Raw genomic sequence first — 16,999 nt, 5'->3', positions numbered from 1 at the left:
CATCAGTATGATAAATCCACTTCTTTCATATGATTTGAATCAGGTTTTTGTGAATGAATGAGCTAGATACACAAGATGAAGATACACAACACATCTATTCTGTGAAGGAAACAGATTCATTTCATATTTATCTGCAGTGACAGCGGGACTGACACAATAGGAAGTGCCAACAAAGAGCCTGCCCAGGAATAAACCAGTCAGACTGCTCCAGGTTTCCCCGAATGAACAAATGAACTGAGTTCACTGCCAGTTATATCACGTGAAAGTGTAGTCTTCTGCTTCTCAGTGATAGCTCCAGCTCCAGTTTTCTTTATTTTGTAGAGGTGGCATGGGGAGACTGAGGGCAATATTAAACTTACTCTGCACATGCTCAGTAGGAGTGCAGTTACTTCCCTTTTGCAGACGAGAACAAAACTGATTTTCTCAGAAGGAAATGAAGAAGACACCTTTGAGTCACAAAGACAATAGAGATTTTTGATATTTTCTATGGTTACACTATATAAATAATAAGTAACTGGTCTAATTAGGTTTAGCTGTGATTACGTCACAGTGACGCGACGAAGGCTGTCCAAATTCATCGACCCCTCTGAATGCGGCCGACAAATGCGTCCTCCTTTTCCCCGGATTTGAAGGATGGGTCGGGTGTCCTTCGTGGCCCACCATATCCCAGAATTCAAAGCGCGGCCCAGCCAAACTCCAGTTTCCAACAATGGCGGCAGCTACTAAGTTTTAATATTACTCTTATTACTTTTTCTGGGTCACAAAATAAACTTTTAACATATTTTCAGGCGAGAATGTAGCTGCGTAAACTTCAAATATCTGCTCGGTTTATCAAAACATCACATATTTGCAAAAGTGCTGCGACGTTTTTGGAGACGTCTGTTACCCACCAGCTTGATAGCTAGCCGAGAGCTCGAGGGTCACTAGAGCCGGCAAGAACGGAAAACTTCCGGCTTCATCGTTTTCAGACCCTGGCGGTCTTCTGCTAGTCAGGTTAAACGTGATATATAAGTCACTTAGATAACTTTAAAATGTTATTGTTTGGCTTTTTTATTGTTTTGGCTTGCTTTATTTGTTCGTGAGTAAATCAGTGTGGCTGAGATTAAAGTTATTAGATTAGATTAGATAAAATAAACTGTTATTAATCCCTCGGGTGGGTTTCTCCGGGAGTTTCACACAGCTGAATAAATCGTCAAACAGAAAACTGATTAAACGGAAGTGTGAGACAGTCGAGAGTTTACACCAGTGTACTTTTATATTTTAGATAGCAAGGAGCAGACGGCCGAGTTTATTAAACTCCACCGACACAGCGGTGACGCAAATCTGAAGGCTAGACCGTCCAATTTCACAGCTGTTTACTTCCGGTTTACCCGACCTTCTGAGGACCCGGCCCACGTAGACCGCGAAGGCCGGGTGCTCAGGAGGATGCAGCCCATGAATTTGGACACGACCTTTTGTGTGTGTTTATCTCTGTTCTTTGTCGGAGCATCTGTTTGTCATGCCCTGTGTTACCACAGCCCTCAGACTACTCGCGTTTCAGGTTTAGTTTCTTGTTTCTTAGTTTTCCCAGTTTAGGTATTCCTTAGTTTCTGTTCATGCCACCCCTGCTTCTGTTTGTGACCCCTCACTTGTAAATACACTCTCTCGAGGTAACCAGTGCCAGCTCTTGGGTCCACTTCTCTCTCTCTCGCCGCATGATTTGCCTCTGCAAATTGTGACACCTTTAGTTTTCAGTACTGGTGTGTGTAACATATATTGTGTTCATATTACCTCTGTTTTGCTAATCTCAAGCAGATTTGGCATAGCTACATCTTACTAATTAGCCTTAACAGTGTAATGATTCATAATGTGGGTTCAAACCCAATTTTTTCCTCCTTTATACTGTAATCTTTTTAGGTGTAACTGATAATATCAATACAGTTCAGCTGATCCAGGGTGGTGGCATTGTGCTTGCTGGTGTGGATTACTGGAACACTGGATGGAACTGAGACACCTGTGATTTTCCTCCTCTTTATAAATACAAACCATCAGAAGCCCTTTGATTAAACAGCTGATTTAACTTGTTTTGGAAAAAAATACCCTGCTCTATGACCTCATGATTCTTCGTGATTCAAGACTGAACATCTACCCTGCAAATGTGTGTGTGTGTGTGTGTGTGTGTGTGTGTGTGTGTGTGTGTTTTGGGGTGGGTGGGGGATTTAAAAAAATGGTTTTCATGAAATACTGTAATGGTAACATTATGTGAACATTTTATTTCTGAAAGCAAATAGCAAGCTCGATCTGCCAGTAAATGATAACAAGAAGAACAGGGAACAGGTATGTTTACAGGCATGCAGAAGTGCAGGTTCATGTTTGTAGTGCCAGGAATGGACCTGAACTCAGTAAGAAAAACTTCCACTGGTTGAAGGAGATGATAGATGATAAACAAAGAGGCCAAAATAGATCTTATGACACTTTTTTGTAAATAAGCAGGTTATTAAAGACTTGAATCCAGAGGAAGTGAAGAGCCTGCACATGCTCAGTTTGAGACACCAGAAACACACAGGAATTTTATCGAGACAGAAAAATTACAACAATGTGACACCAATAAACAAGGAAACAAAAAAAAAACATGAGCAGAGACTCCACCCTTTCTTTGCAAACCAGAACATTGCCATCACTGTCATTCTTAGTAAGAATAAACTTAATAAGCATATTTTCTTTAATATTTTTCAGGTATTGGTGAGGTAGAGTAGTCTTTTTTCAGTTCGATTTTATTTAAAAAGCGCCAAATCACAACAACAGTAACATCAAGCACTTGGCAACAATGGGAAGGAAAAACTCAATCTTAACAGAAAGAAACCTCCAGCACACCCAGGCTCAGTCAGCCAGAAATGACTGGCTGGGGGTGAGGGGAAAAAGACAGGACAAAGACACACGGTGGAAGGGAGCCAGAGATGAATAATAACTAATAGTTAAATGCAGAAAGGTGTGTAGACACAGAGTGAGTGAAAAATTCACCACATGGTGCCTTAGTTGATTCGGTATCAATTAATTGACCCCCTCTCCATATGAAAAATGGGGGCCAGCCCAGGTGGCCAAGGTGTACCTAATGAAGAGGCCAGTGAAGCGAGTGTAAGTCATCCCCTAGTTAAAATGCCAGTTACTCAATTATTGTTCAGAAGGTTGTTTTGAATTGTAGATGAGTGTGTAGACTACACAAACGATAAAACAACATTACCCTGAAAGATTTTTGTGAGTTATTGGTTTCAGTGCTATCAAACTCCACCTTGAAAGATGCAGCGATGTGTTCCCCCGAGTAAGAGACGCTTTTTGTCTTTTCTCTGAGAATTCCTGTTCTTTCTCATCTTTCATTGATCTTCTTAAAATCAAAATTAGAATTAAAATTAAAATTTTAACATCTGCAGGAAGCTCCTGAGGATGTTTTACCAGTCGGTGGTTGCAGGTGTACTTTTCTATGCTGTGGTGTGCTGCGGGAGCAGCACAGCAAAGAAGGACTCGTGCAGGCTGGAAAAACTGATCAGGAAGGCTGGTTCTGTGCCTCTTCACTGTGCCATACTTTTTGTTAATAACCAACGGTGTGATAGACTTCAGTACTTGAAATGTGCAATTTCCTTGTATTCATATACCTATTTATTCTATTTATCCCTTTTGTATATTTTATTTATATATGTCTCTGTATTTATATATGTGTATATATGGTATTCTGCTCACATTCTGTAACTTCTGTCGGTGCTGTGCTATTTGGAAACCGGATTTCCCAGAGGAACCCACCTGAGGGATAAATAAAGTTCTATCTTATCTTATCTTATCTAAAAAAAGTTTTTCCTAATTTTTAACCACAATCAGATTTTGCATCATAAATCATCATCATAATCTGTCAGATTTGTACCACACAAAACAAATTTCATAACAAAATAATCGGTTTTAACAAAGCTGTGGACAAACGGCGAGTCGAAGCTGGACGGTTTTCGCGCTCGCCTTTTTTGTCCCTGGTGGGCTCCCCTCTGTCTCCATGGTAACGCAGCCGCCGCCATAGCGCGAGCGTTGTCTTGTTTTTGAGCAGTAGCAGCGCGGCGGGTCCAGAGAAACTGCTTTCTTCCACATTTAACGATAAAACCTGACAAATGTGAGTTCACCGAAACTCTCCGCGCTCATGTTTGTTACCGAGAGCACCGTGAACGCGCAGGAGGAGCTTCCGGTCGTTTGTTTCGTTGTAAAACGTCTGTAACGTTTCAGGCTTTTAAATGGTTTTATGAACGGCAGCATCTTCAGTTTAACAGGTAACTGCAGTTAAACTATAATTGCCCAAAATGATTCATCAGGAATAACAACGTTTCAGCGCGAACGATACAAAACGAGCTAAAGATGACAGAATAAGGTGAAATAAATAAATACATTAAATAAGTATTGTAAACAAGGAACCAGCCAGAATCCTTTAGAGGGAAACAAAAGAAAAGTAAATGAGATAGAATCAGAATAACAGACAGGGACATCACTCAAAGCTCAGAAACGGCCAGACGTTAATAACAGCGTCAGACTTCCTTCCATTGAATTGGTTTCTGAAGCACTCCAGATTGGTAAAGAGCACTGAGGACAAACCTGGAGCTGATGGGCGTGGCTGTAGGCGGAGACCCGATTTTAACAGGTGGAGAGGTTTAGGAGGAAAAGCTACAGAAACCTCAGACCTCTGAGATAATCCTGTGTGGTTGTAGTGCGCTGGCTCTCTGAGTGAGGGTGGCTCCGGCAGCACCCTCGTGTCCACAAACGTAGAAGAGCTGAGCGCAGGTTTCTGAAATGCTTGTGGACGAGCCGCGGTGCTTCTGGCAGCTGATTTTCTCTGAAACAGAAGATAACGCAAAGTTTTTCCTGTGTGGTGGTGAAACTTTAAGTCTCCGTGTTTTCCTCAGACACTCCCGAGGCTCCTCTGACTTCAGAAAAACACAATGCTGGTGAGGAACCTTAATCCATTACTTTTTGTCAGAGGACGGCAGGTGTGACGCCTCTTCAGCTCGACTGTCACGTGTTTGATGTGCAGTTGGTCTTCTTCTTCAGGTGTTGCCTGTTTGGAGGCTTGCAATCCCTCTGCCTGCAGTGCTGATGATCACTGTGAGCCTGTACATGATCCTCCTAGGGATTGGGCTCTGGATCCGATACTGCCTCAAGGTTGGTGCTGCTCTTGGCCCGGTTCATGCTTCTTACAGACCAGAAAACTAAGAAATGATTCCCTGTGAGGTACTTACCTGTGGTTTGACCCTTGCAGGGACCCGTCTTTGCTCTATGGGCTGTTTTTTACCCACTGTGCTGTCAGCTTTGAACTTGTAATAAAATTCTCTGCTGGATTCATGCAGGTATAGGAAAATATACATGAAACGTTTATATTGTAAACCTGGCAGTTATCATTTTACAGCTTATGAACACTTTTATATCTCAGTAGTTCTCAGAAACCTGCCTGTGTCTGCTTGAGGTGCAGTAGTTAACCCTGTGGGTTTATTCAGGTTGTGGCTGTGCAGGCAGTCATGCACTTTTACTGTTCCCCTGATTCTGAGAGATGCAGTTTGTAAAGTGTAACGCAGACGACTGGACTCTGGAGAAGATCGGCCGACCCAGCTGTGGAAGGGTTATTTATTCAGCATTTAAAGAAGTTTGTATTTGAGGTTACAGCGTGATGTCTGGGGTCTAGCAGGATTCTGACTGAGGTCATGTGACTGATTTTTGCATTTCTGTGTGCCTTTAAGGACTACTGTTCTTTAGAGTGCAGTGAATGCTGTGCAGGCCTCTCTGTGTGCGAGCAGTGCATCAGACTGGGTGAAATGTGCGACTGCCGCCTGCCGGCTGTGGGACCGTTCCTGGCTGAATCGTGCTCTCCGGCTTCTGTAAGTAAACCAGCAGCACTGGCGGTCACACGAGCTCCGGCACAGAAACCATCAGCTCACGTTTGGAAAGACTCTCCTCAATATTGGTGTAAAATGTGATAAAACACTCAGACACATTCAAAGAATGATGCTGATGAGGTGGGCAGAAGGTTAATTTTAGAATGAATAATTATATAAAATAAATCAATGATAGTCATTAGAAGACACAGAGAGCGATTAAAAACTGTGACATAAATAAAACGAAGCCTCACTGTTCCTGTAGTGGTCACATCTGGTGCCACTACCCCTAAACCAAAGGAGATTACTGGAGACAAACCAGCAACCCTTCACTTTCTCAAACCAATTTGGAGGCACTAATCCTGGTGATCTCAGATGTTATCAGTAATGACATGGTGTATTGATAATGTCTGTGAACTGGGAAGCCAGTGACCCCATTCACAGTGAGGTGAACATTTTTCTGCAGAGCTGTGTGTCAGCTGTCGCCAGAAAGGAAAGGTTCCTCAGAGGGTGCTGGACCGCCCCACCATGACTGACAAAGGTTTGCAGATCATGTAAATGTTAAACAACACTGCGTTTTTCATATTGTGCTGCAACCCACAAAGAATTTGAATCAGCAAACTGTTAAACCCACAGCTGACCTCTGAACTCTGTGCTGCTGTAGAAAAAGCTGCTTCTTGTTGTTGCCTTATGTAAAGAAAGTAAGCGTATATATGATCAAGATTGTCAGCTGTGTCAGCTGATCAAAGTGTATATGTATATGTATTGCGAAATAACTTTTTCTCGATAGAAAGATGAAACTATTGCGATAGACCTCATCTCGCTCTCTTCCTGTCTTAAAAAAAAAGAAAGCACAGCCAATCCAAATTAAGTAGCACAGAGCCGAACCAATCACAGCCGCAGCGTCACATCACGTGACTTGTTACGTACAGCACAAGTGCCAAGCCGCACATGTGTATTTGTTTGGGAAGCAGCCAGCCGCCGTGCCGGCCGGGTAATGGAGAAAATGAGTTTGCCCACTAGAGAAAAATCAACCGAGAGCTTGGGTGACCAGGCTGCCGAAGAGAACACAGATGACGGTTCCAATGCCAGAGAAGTTCCGTAGACTGAAAGCGCTAATTCGTCATCGAAAACACCCAGGAGAATCCCTGCGAAGCAACAACAGTCAATTGAGTCGGCTTTCTCCAGCGTCTTACCATATGACAAAAAAGCTAAGAGACATAGCGACATAACGAATGCCATAGCCTACCGTCATGCTAAAGACATGCTACCAATAAACACGGTTGAAAATGAAGGATTCAAGCAGCTAATTGAGGCAATGGCTAAGCTATAGAACAAGGACAGATTGAGAATTTCTTTTTAGTTCTCAGTTTATTTGATATTGACAAAAGTTAGTCAATTTTGTCTGTTCTTCTGTAAAACAAACTAAGATTTATTTTTAGAATTAAAATTTTGTTTCTAAGTGGAATTGACAATTTAGTAGTCTGTTTTGTTTGTTCTATTTTGAAACTTAAACGCTTTAGCCTTTTGTGTAGTTTGCAATATTTGCCTTTATTTATCTGAAACTGAAGCCTCATGTTCCTTAAGTACATCTGCCCTGTTGAACTTATTATGGGAGATAAATATTTAAATCAAAACAAGCTGCTGATTATTTCACATTTTACTTGTGAGCAACGGCACATTTAAATCTTACAAATATAGTTATTTGGCTTATATCGTGATATATATCGTTATCGCCTGAAATAAAAAAAAAATGTCGTGATATGAAAAAATCTTATGTCGCCCAGCTCTAGTTTGCATTAATAAAATCAGGAGGTAAGAACCACCACACGCCTCATGATCTAAGTGTTATTGTCAAGGGTATAATAGTAATAACTTAAAATAATGAATGTGTGTGTGTGGGTAAAACAGCTTCCTGGCTGCAGGAGAAGTTCACCTGCTGGGACAGGTGAAGCTACACAAGCGTGCTTGTTGGTTTCTGCGGGTTCTTCAGGACACAGCAGGTGCTGCCGTTAAATCCTCGCCCAGAAAGTTAGTCTCCTGTCTGAGCTGCTGTGTTTTTCTTTCCTACAGTGCTCCAGGTGGGACTGTGCCTGTACCTGCCAGGTTCCTGACTGCGACACCTGCAACTGTTTATGCTTCGAGATCAGGATGAAGTAGGAGACGAGGATGGAAGTGCTCATCCACCGAACTAATTTTATACTTGTTATAGCATTTACAGCGGAGATGGAGGTGGCTGCACACAGAACCGGCCTTACACCTTCTCTTCTGAGTCATTCACTGACTTTTTCTCTTTGACTCTTTGAGACTGAACATTTTTCTTTCATTGCCAGAGAATGGGTTGCCTTGCCGCTGATAGGCTAACCGGTAGCTGTGTGCTGATATATTTCTTCTGTAAATGTGGCTCAATAATCACTATGGTTGGCTGGCCTTTTCTACAACATCACACTGCTGCTCTATACACTAATTTCCGCTAATTTAAGAGACTACCCACCACCACTATCACATATCCTCTAGGTTTACTATAATTACTGCCTTTGGACCATCTGTGTGTTCATCTGAGTAGCTGCATCGATCTTACTCGGATCACACGGAGCTGACTGAATGTGCAGGTTTTCGCTTCCTTCCTGATCAGGGTCCGCCCTTGGTGGATTGTGATAATGTCGACTGTAGGTCTCTAAAACGGTGCCATTATCCCCCAGCAGTGGGTCTTGGATTAAAAGCATCAACGCCAAAAGAGACCTTGTGCCTTTTGAAATGGCCTGAGGTCACGCCGAGCTGATGTCTGTTTTGCTGAAAGTACCTTCAGTACCTTGTTTTTAATGAATGCTTTATTAAACCCGCATTTACACCACAGAAGCTTCTTCTTGTTTTATCTCCTCCCACTAAAACCTGCATCCTCAGGAGGTAGCTGCAAAGTTACAGCTGAGTTTGCACACAGTGCCATATGTACATGAGCATGTTCAGGGATTGTACTCCTGTTTATGTTTCCAGGACAGTACTGCAAACAGGAAGGATTTCCACGTCATCTCAAAGCAAAAAAACAGACACATTTTGTGTTTACCCCACAATTTTTTATTCTTTCATCCCTTATATCAAACATTTGTTTTCCACATGTACATTCTTTATGTAATTTTATCTCTTTAGCTGATGTTTGCTGACGTTTGCTCACTAAGGCGGGATGAATGTAGTTGACCTTGATCCTGGAGCTGGACCTGGAGCTGGATATTATTCTGTTAATACTGCAGTGCACTCTGGGATTTGTAGTCAACCTCTCCATCAGGTGGTCCAGATGTTTGTGCTGATGATTCGTCCAGTAGAATGTGGGATTTGATCCTCCACAGCTTCACCACTGAGCTTTCTTTAGATAACCGGTTAAGAATCAAGTCAAATTTTTCCAGGCACAGCTTTAAGCCTGAAAGTCTCAAAGTCGAGGCTTGTTCACATTCATTTGTGTCCGCGACATCATGTAAATCAGGTCAGACTCTCTACAGGAAGAGTTGGAGACAAAGGGTGAGGCTGAGGAGGTTGAAGATGGCAAATATGAAGGCCTGACCCGGACGACCCCCGCTGGTGTCAAACACACTATTTGAGTCATTTGTGGTGGTGGCCATAGTGGTGGTATAGGTGCTGCTGGTAGTGGTAGTGATGGGGGCATTCGTGGGGGTGGCGGTGGTGTTCAAGGCTGGAGACAAGCGTGTCTCGAGCTTCTCAGGAAGGAAGTCAAAGGAGCTCACTCTGGTGAAGGTCATAACTGGAGCTTCTCGTCTTCTCCTGGCAGAGGGGCTTAGAGCTGTTAACACGACCGCCTGGAACCAAGAGCCGTCCTGCTTACACATCAGCGGACCCCCAGAATCACCCTGAACAAAGAGACAGGAAGGTTCAAATTTAAAATTCTGAATTATTTAGGTGCCATGCTGTTCCCTGGCCTGTTCCCTCTAATAAAAAAGGCTTAAAAATAACACAAAATACAGAAGCTGTTGTTATAGAAAATCTTGAATAATACTGCAACCACCAGGCGAGCATGTCTTTTGAAGTGAGGTTTATTAAAAAACAAAGGCCAACGGGCCAACAAAATTAACATGCCAGAGGGGAGCTGCTTTCTGTAAATCAGAAATTAACCAAAATTTGACCAACAGGTCAAAATTAGCAAGAGGGGAGAAGAAAATAAAACATTCTATCCATTCGACTAGCCAAACTGGCAACAATTGACCAACCGGTCAGAATGAGATTTTTAGCTATGCCACCTTTTTCCTGCGTGCTGGGTTTGTGGGGGGGGGTGTCACTGGTACAAGCCGTGTGCACACCTGTGTGGATCAGCGCGCTTGTATTCAAAAGGTTTCCCCATGTAATGATCTGCTACAGGATGTAGAGAGCCACAGCCCCGTCCCCCAGGGCATGAAGCAGGCATGGAGGAGATCCAGGCTCCAGACATCCAGAGGCTCCAGAGTGCGAGAGCCCAAGGAGGACCACCGGAGGGGCATCCGTGCCACCCTCCTGGGAAGAGCTGAGGAGCGCCCCAGATGAGGGGTCACGCAATAGCCACGGAGCAGAAGCCACAGGGGGCTGCACTGGCATGCCCGCCGGCTCTGCTGGCAGCCAGCTGTGCCAGAGTGGACCGAGCCGCAGGCCCAGAGGCCGGAGGCGCGAGTGCCCCTATGTAGAGGTAGAGGTAGAGGCCTGACCGAGCAACAGGCGCCAGGCCCCGCCATGTAGTCACCGGGAGTGAGCTGGTACATACCTGAGCGCCCAGCCCCGGACACCAAGAACCACCAACGCACCGACCCCTGAGGGCATCAGTTACCGGCAGGGAGTGTGGTGAGGGGAGATAGGCCTCCAAGACCCCAAACCTCCCTCCTCTCGCTCATGTGTAGTGTTGCTGCGTGTTGTTCTAAGTTGTCCAGACACCCTAAGCCCGTCCCAACCTCCACATCAACCACAATGGCGAAGGCGGGACCAAACCACGACCCCCCAGCCCCGCTAGGTGATGGAGCCGATCAAAGGAGCCCAGAGGGATTGATCTAATGTGGTGGCAGAGGCTGTCTCGAGACTAATGTGATCTATTAGATGGTTTCTATATTGGCTAGAATTAAGATTATTTTTATTTTTCCAGTTCATGAGGACCGTTTTCTTGGCTATGCATAGGGCAGTAAACACCATGTGGACTGTATTAGTTTCTGTAGTGACCTCATCCAATTTGCCCAACAAACACACTAAAGGGGAGGTTGGAATTTTACATTTCAGACACTTCGATAAGTCTTCACATATTTCGCGCCAAAACTTCTGAACTGCTGGACAGAACCAAAGAGCGTGGATGTAATTGTCTGGTGTATTGCCTTGACAGTGTGAGCAGTTGTTAGAAGACGTAGAGCCCATTTGGAACATCCGATGACCTGTATAGTGCACTCTATGTAGTATTTTGTATTGCATTAATTGCAGACTGGGATTTCTAATCAATTTAAAGGTTTGTAAGCATATCTGAGACCAGAATTTTTGTCTAAGCCGACTGACAAATCTGCTTCCCACTTTGCAATAGGAAGGGATATTGATTCATCTATTTTAGAAAGTGTTCTGTATCTTTTAGACAATAATTTAGTGGATTTAAGAGTAAGAAAATGTACCGTGCTTGGTGGTGTTTGCAATTCAACTTGACTGAGGTTAAATTTCTTTTTTACTATGGATTTAATTTTGTTGATATTCTAAAAATCTTTTCTTGTTGATCTCATATTGTATAACTAGTCTGTCAAATGGAATAAAGTCTGTTCCTTCTAATATATGTTCTAGATATTTAATTCCTTTACAACTCCAATCTGGAAAATTAATCATATTATTGTTTTGTAATATGTCAGGGTTGTTCCAGACAGGTGTACGTTTGCACGGGATAAATGAAGACTCCGTTATTTTTAGAAACTCCCACCATGCTGTCAGAGAAGAGCTGATGTTGATGCTTTTAAAGCATTCATGTGTTTTGATGCTTGAGCTGATAAATGGTAGGTCTGAAATCTCTAGATTATTGCATAGTGCCTGTTCAACATCTAGCCAGGGCTCATCTAAGAAGGTACGTTTTAACCATCCTGAGATGAACTGAAGCCTGTTGGCTAAGAAATATTGTTGAAAATTAGGTAGATCTAATCCTCCTTTATCCTTGTTTCTTTGTAGTGTTTTTAAGCTGATACGTGGGGGTTTGTCTTTCCAAAGGAATTTAGAAATATACGAATCCAGAGATCTGAACCAATCTTGTGATGGTTTGTTCGGGATCATTAAAAATAAGTAATTTAATTTTGGCAAGATCGTCATTTTTATAGTGGCGACCCTTCCCATGAGTGATATGAGTAGAGATTTCCATCTAGTCAGATCACCTTCTACTTTCTTTAGAAGTGGGATGTGGTTTAATTTAGTTAAGTCTTAAAGCTTAGGAGAGACATTAATACCCAAATATTTAATATTTCCAGATTGTAGTGGGGCAGAAGAAGAATTATGGAAGGAGCAGTTAATTGGAAGAACTGTAGATTTTGACCTGAAACTCTTGAAAACTAGCTTATTAGAGTAATCACCTCAGAAAGGTTGTTTTGTGAGTTTTGGAGAAAAAGTAACACATCATCCGCATAAAGGCTGATTTTATGTTCCACGTTCTTGCATTTTATGCCCTTAATTACTGAATTCTGTCTAATTGCTGCTGCTAGTGGTTCAATAAAAATTGCAAACAGTGAAGGGGAGAGTGGGCATCCCTGCCTGGTGCCCCTCAGGAGACAGAAGCTGGAGGATGTCTGGTCATTTGTTCTGACACAAGCTGTTGGGGAATTATATAATATTCTTAGCCAGTTTATGAAAGAGTTTCCAAAACCAAATTTGTGTAAAGTTGCAAATAAAAATTTCCACTTAACTCTGTCAAACGCTTTTTCTGCATCTAGAGATAATATTGTAGTTTCGATGTTTTTACTGTATGAGTCGTCTGTTAAATTAAGTAATCTACGTGTATTTGTTGATGAGTGCCTACCTTTTATGAAACCAGTTTGGTCAGGATGAATTAAGAGGGGGGTTATTTTCTCTAGTCTCTTTGAGAGAGGTTTGCAGATTATTTTGAGGTCTACATTTATAAGGGATATTGGACAATAGCTTGAGGGAAATAAAGGGTCCTTGCCTGGTTTTAGTAGGAGACTAATGTTGGCAGAATTCATATTTGGTGGTAGTCTGCCATTTTCCTTGATTTCTTGCAACATTCTGTGGAATACTGGTGCCAAAATTGTCCAGAATTCTTTGTAGAATTCTGCAGGAAAGCCGTCTGGACCTGGAGCCTTATTATTGAGCATACTTATCAGGGCTTCCTGGAGTTCACCTGGCATCAGTGGTGAATCCAGTGCCATTACTTGACTGTCTAGTAATTTTGGAAGACTTACGTTGTCAAGAAACTGATCAATTTCCTTTTTAGATGGGTTTATTTGTGGTGAATATAGAGTTTCATAGAAATCCCTAAAAATGTTGTTTATTATTCCAGGGTCATTGTGTTTCCAGACAAATCTTTAACAGCACATATAGTTGTTTTTTCTGTCTTTATTTTTAACTGGTTTGCTAGAAATGGACCTGATTTGTTACTGTGTTCAAAATTCTGCAAGCAAAGTCTTTGTACTAGGAATTGTGTTATATTATTAATAATTTCATTTAATTCTAGTTTTGTTTTGCGTATTTTGTTCATTATTTCTTGATCTTGGTGGGACACGTAGGCTTCTTCTAAGGATTTGATGGTTTTTTCTAGTTCCTGAATATTTTTGTTTTCTTCTTTGTTTCTGTGTGATGAGAAAGAGATTATTTTACCTCTCATCACAGCTTTCCCTGCTTCCCATAGAACAGAAGCTGATGTTCCGGGAGTGTCATTATAGTCTAAATATGAAGTCCACTCTTTTTAAAAATATTTAATAAAGTCTTCATCTTTGAGCAGTGATGTATTAAATCTCCAGTTTTTACTTGGCGTAGTATTACTCTTGTGCATTAGTGTTAAAGATACAGGAGCGTGATCGCTGACAGCTATAGGGTGAATCTCAGTGTCTGAAATGTCACTCAGCAGTGAGCTGCTGACCAACAAATAATCCAGACGAGAGTAGGAGTGATGAACATGTGAGAAGAAAGTGTATTCCTTACTGTTGGGGTGAAGGCCAAAGTCGCTCATATACTGTTTGATTATATTTGTGGACTGCCAATTACGCTGAGTTCCTGCTGTGTTGAGCCTATCCATTTCTTCATTTAGTCCCAGGTTGAGGTCGCCTCCAAGAATAAGTGTGCAATCTAGGTGTTCAGAGAGTGCACTGAAAAAACCGTGAAAGAATGAGGGATCATCAACATTTGGACCATATATACTTACAATACATAGCTTTATGGTAAATATTGATAATTTAATAATTAGGAATCTACCCTCTGGATCTATAACTGTATCGAGTACTGTAAAATTAACATTTTTATGTATTAAAATTGCTACTCCCCTTTGTCTAGAATTATAACAGGCTGCAAACACATTAGGAAACTCAGGTGTTTTAAGTTTGTTTAAACCTGTGACAGGCCTGTGAGTCTCTTGTAATAAAACAACAACAGCCGTCGATTTCCCCAAATATCAAGCGTGGTCCGGTGCACGCTTCGTGGTCCCATATATCCCACAATCCATAGCGCGGCGGTGGGTGTGGATAATTTTGCCGCAAAATACGGCAGAAGGGAGCGGCCGAAGAGTGAACTGTCAAAAGTAAGTACTGAATATGATGTCACTTATTTATGTGCGAATATTTAATAATGAAGAACATTAAAACATTACTGTTGGCCACATGTCGGCAAAGTTATGTGACATTAGCGATGTTTGTACTTTCAGTGTTTACTTGGTTTTAAAGCCTTTAAACTATAATAATACAATAGTCGACCTTAATCTTACAGAGAATGTGATGATTTTATGGATAATTAAAGTCAGTCATATATCCACAAACACAGCAAGCTGAAAGTCAGTGATGCTGCTCGGTTTGCAGTCCTGAATATGACGGCACAAGCAGGATTCACTGCACTGTTAATGTTAGCTATGTTATATTGCTGCCTCTGTTCGGTGGTGTCGAGCCAAACGGACTTTAACGTGTGTTTGAACGAGCTGACGGTTCACTCGTTAAGCTGAAAGAAAGATGCTTTAATCACAGGAGTCACACATGTGTCCACTGGACCATCTGGGAACTCTTCTTGTTTAGCACTCGTAATAACACAAACACTAAATCCTCCTTCTCTTGTGCTGTTTTGTAGCAGTGTGTACACCTGAGACTGTCACCTGTCTGTCTGTCCTGCACTCTCTCTCTGTTTCTTTCTCTCTGATTGTGGAATAAAAGTATGAACATGTGTTTATAAGTTACACTTGTGTTTGAATCCTGCAGCTTATCACACATTTGATTTCCATGTGTGACAACTGCAAGTGTCCAGAGTGAGGACAGACTGAGGGACCCACTGCTGCACATCATCTGTGAGGCTTTGCACCCCTGATGATCCACCAGGACAAACTCAGCAGTGTGTGAGGAAGAGGAGGAGGAAGAGCCAGCAGCAGCTGACAGATGGAGAGAATAGACAGACTGTTCCCTGTTTGTGAAGGACTGCTAGGAAAGTTTAACATAACTAATTGTCTGTCCCAAGCAGTGTTGGGTAAGTTACTTTAAAAAACGTCTTGATGCATTCTCAATCATCCAGGAAAGTAAATCTCCAAAAGTTGAATCTGTTCAACTCTCTGTGAATGGTACTCATGGCCATTGATCAGTGTTCTTTGATCAGTGGGTTTTGGTCAGTGATTGTTGATCAATGGTCATGGGAATTTGCATAATTATGATTAAGGAACTGACCTCACAGCCCATTGTTCCTTCAGTGGGCTGGTTTCAGTCATTATGCAAATGTACTGTTTATAAGGTTTGGGGAAACCTGCAGTCAGCTGAGACTGAAGAAGTCACTTGGATGAGTGACGAAACGTTTCTCCCACCAAACGCTACGTCCAGATGAACAGATTCAACTTTTGGAGATTTACTTTAAAAAAGTAATTAATTACTAATTACTAATTACTTAGTCAATATTGTATTTAAAATACTTATCTAATTACTGTGTCAGAAAAGTAACTTAATTACTAAATAAGTAATTTAACTAAATACTTCTTAAAATCCCTATAAACCTTGAGTGGACAAACAATAGAAATTAAACTCTTTATACAATTTTTTTTTAAAGACGTAGACTCTACAGTACGCAGCGGTAGCATCTCTTCCACAATGTAGCCTGCAATCATTTTTTAAGCTCACCTTCAGACGCTTTCTGTGCTGCTGAAGTAAAATCAAGTTTTGCCTGCTTAGCAGGAGTTGCCGCAGTGTTATCCATGGATGATGAACAAGAATCACTCAGAAGTGTTCGTCTATGCTCTCGTGTCAGGCGCTTCAGTAGATTACTCGTGCTATTAACAGCAGCCAATAGCTTTGTCTCCCCAGCACATAGCTTACATATTACTGTGATATTCTTGTCTGCTTGTTTCAGAAAAGTGAAGAGACGGGAATATGTCCACTTCATAAAACAGCCACTCGCTTCAGCCGAGTCCGACATCTTCCGCTGTAGGATACGACTATGCAGCAAACTGGCGCGAAATGACGTGCAGCTGCACTACAGCGATGTTAAAGCGGCAGAGTTTACTTCTACGTTTAGAAGATAAATTATTGAAATTAAATAATGATATTCAGTGAGTTTAATTATTTTACAATGTAACGCAAGTACATTGTAAAATACAAGTACATGTAGTACAAGTACATTGTTTTCCATTGTTATACCTCTATGACCTGTCTTCTATATATATATATATATATATATATATATATATATATATATGTATATATATATATGTATATATGTATATATATATATATGTATATATGTATATATATATATATCTCATAATAATCTGACAATACATATAATATTGGCCATATTATATTTACATTACCACAGTGAGATGATTTTAGTCTCATGAACAACATTAGCTAATTGTTATTTACTAACTAATCTTGAAATGACTGTTCAGTACAGAAATGAAGCCCAACTATCATGTTTTACAGTCCTGTGGTCTCAGCCTCAGATACTCAACTAAT

General features: G+C 41.5%; 1 long non-coding RNA gene across 1 annotated transcript; it reads right to left on the bottom strand.

Moving 5' to 3' along the window:
* Positions 1–8,426: 8,426 nt before the first annotated feature.
* Positions 8,427–16,616, bottom strand: LOC109201871 (uncharacterized). The gene is made up of 2 exons (XR_003219726.1): positions 16,166–16,616; positions 8,427–9,733 (listed from the first exon to the last, which is right to left on the bottom strand). It is a non-coding gene; the product is annotated as an uncharacterized LOC109201871 (long non-coding RNA).
* Between the last annotated feature and the right edge of the window lie 383 nt (positions 16,617–16,999).

Source organism: Oreochromis niloticus, linkage group LG4, assembly GCF_001858045.2.
Source record: "Oreochromis niloticus isolate F11D_XX linkage group LG4, O_niloticus_UMD_NMBU, whole genome shotgun sequence".
Taxonomy (NCBI): Eukaryota; Metazoa; Chordata; class Actinopteri; order Cichliformes; family Cichlidae; genus Oreochromis; species Oreochromis niloticus.
Note: the sequence above shows the minus strand (reverse complement) of the source record. Positions and strands in the feature narration are given on the sequence as shown.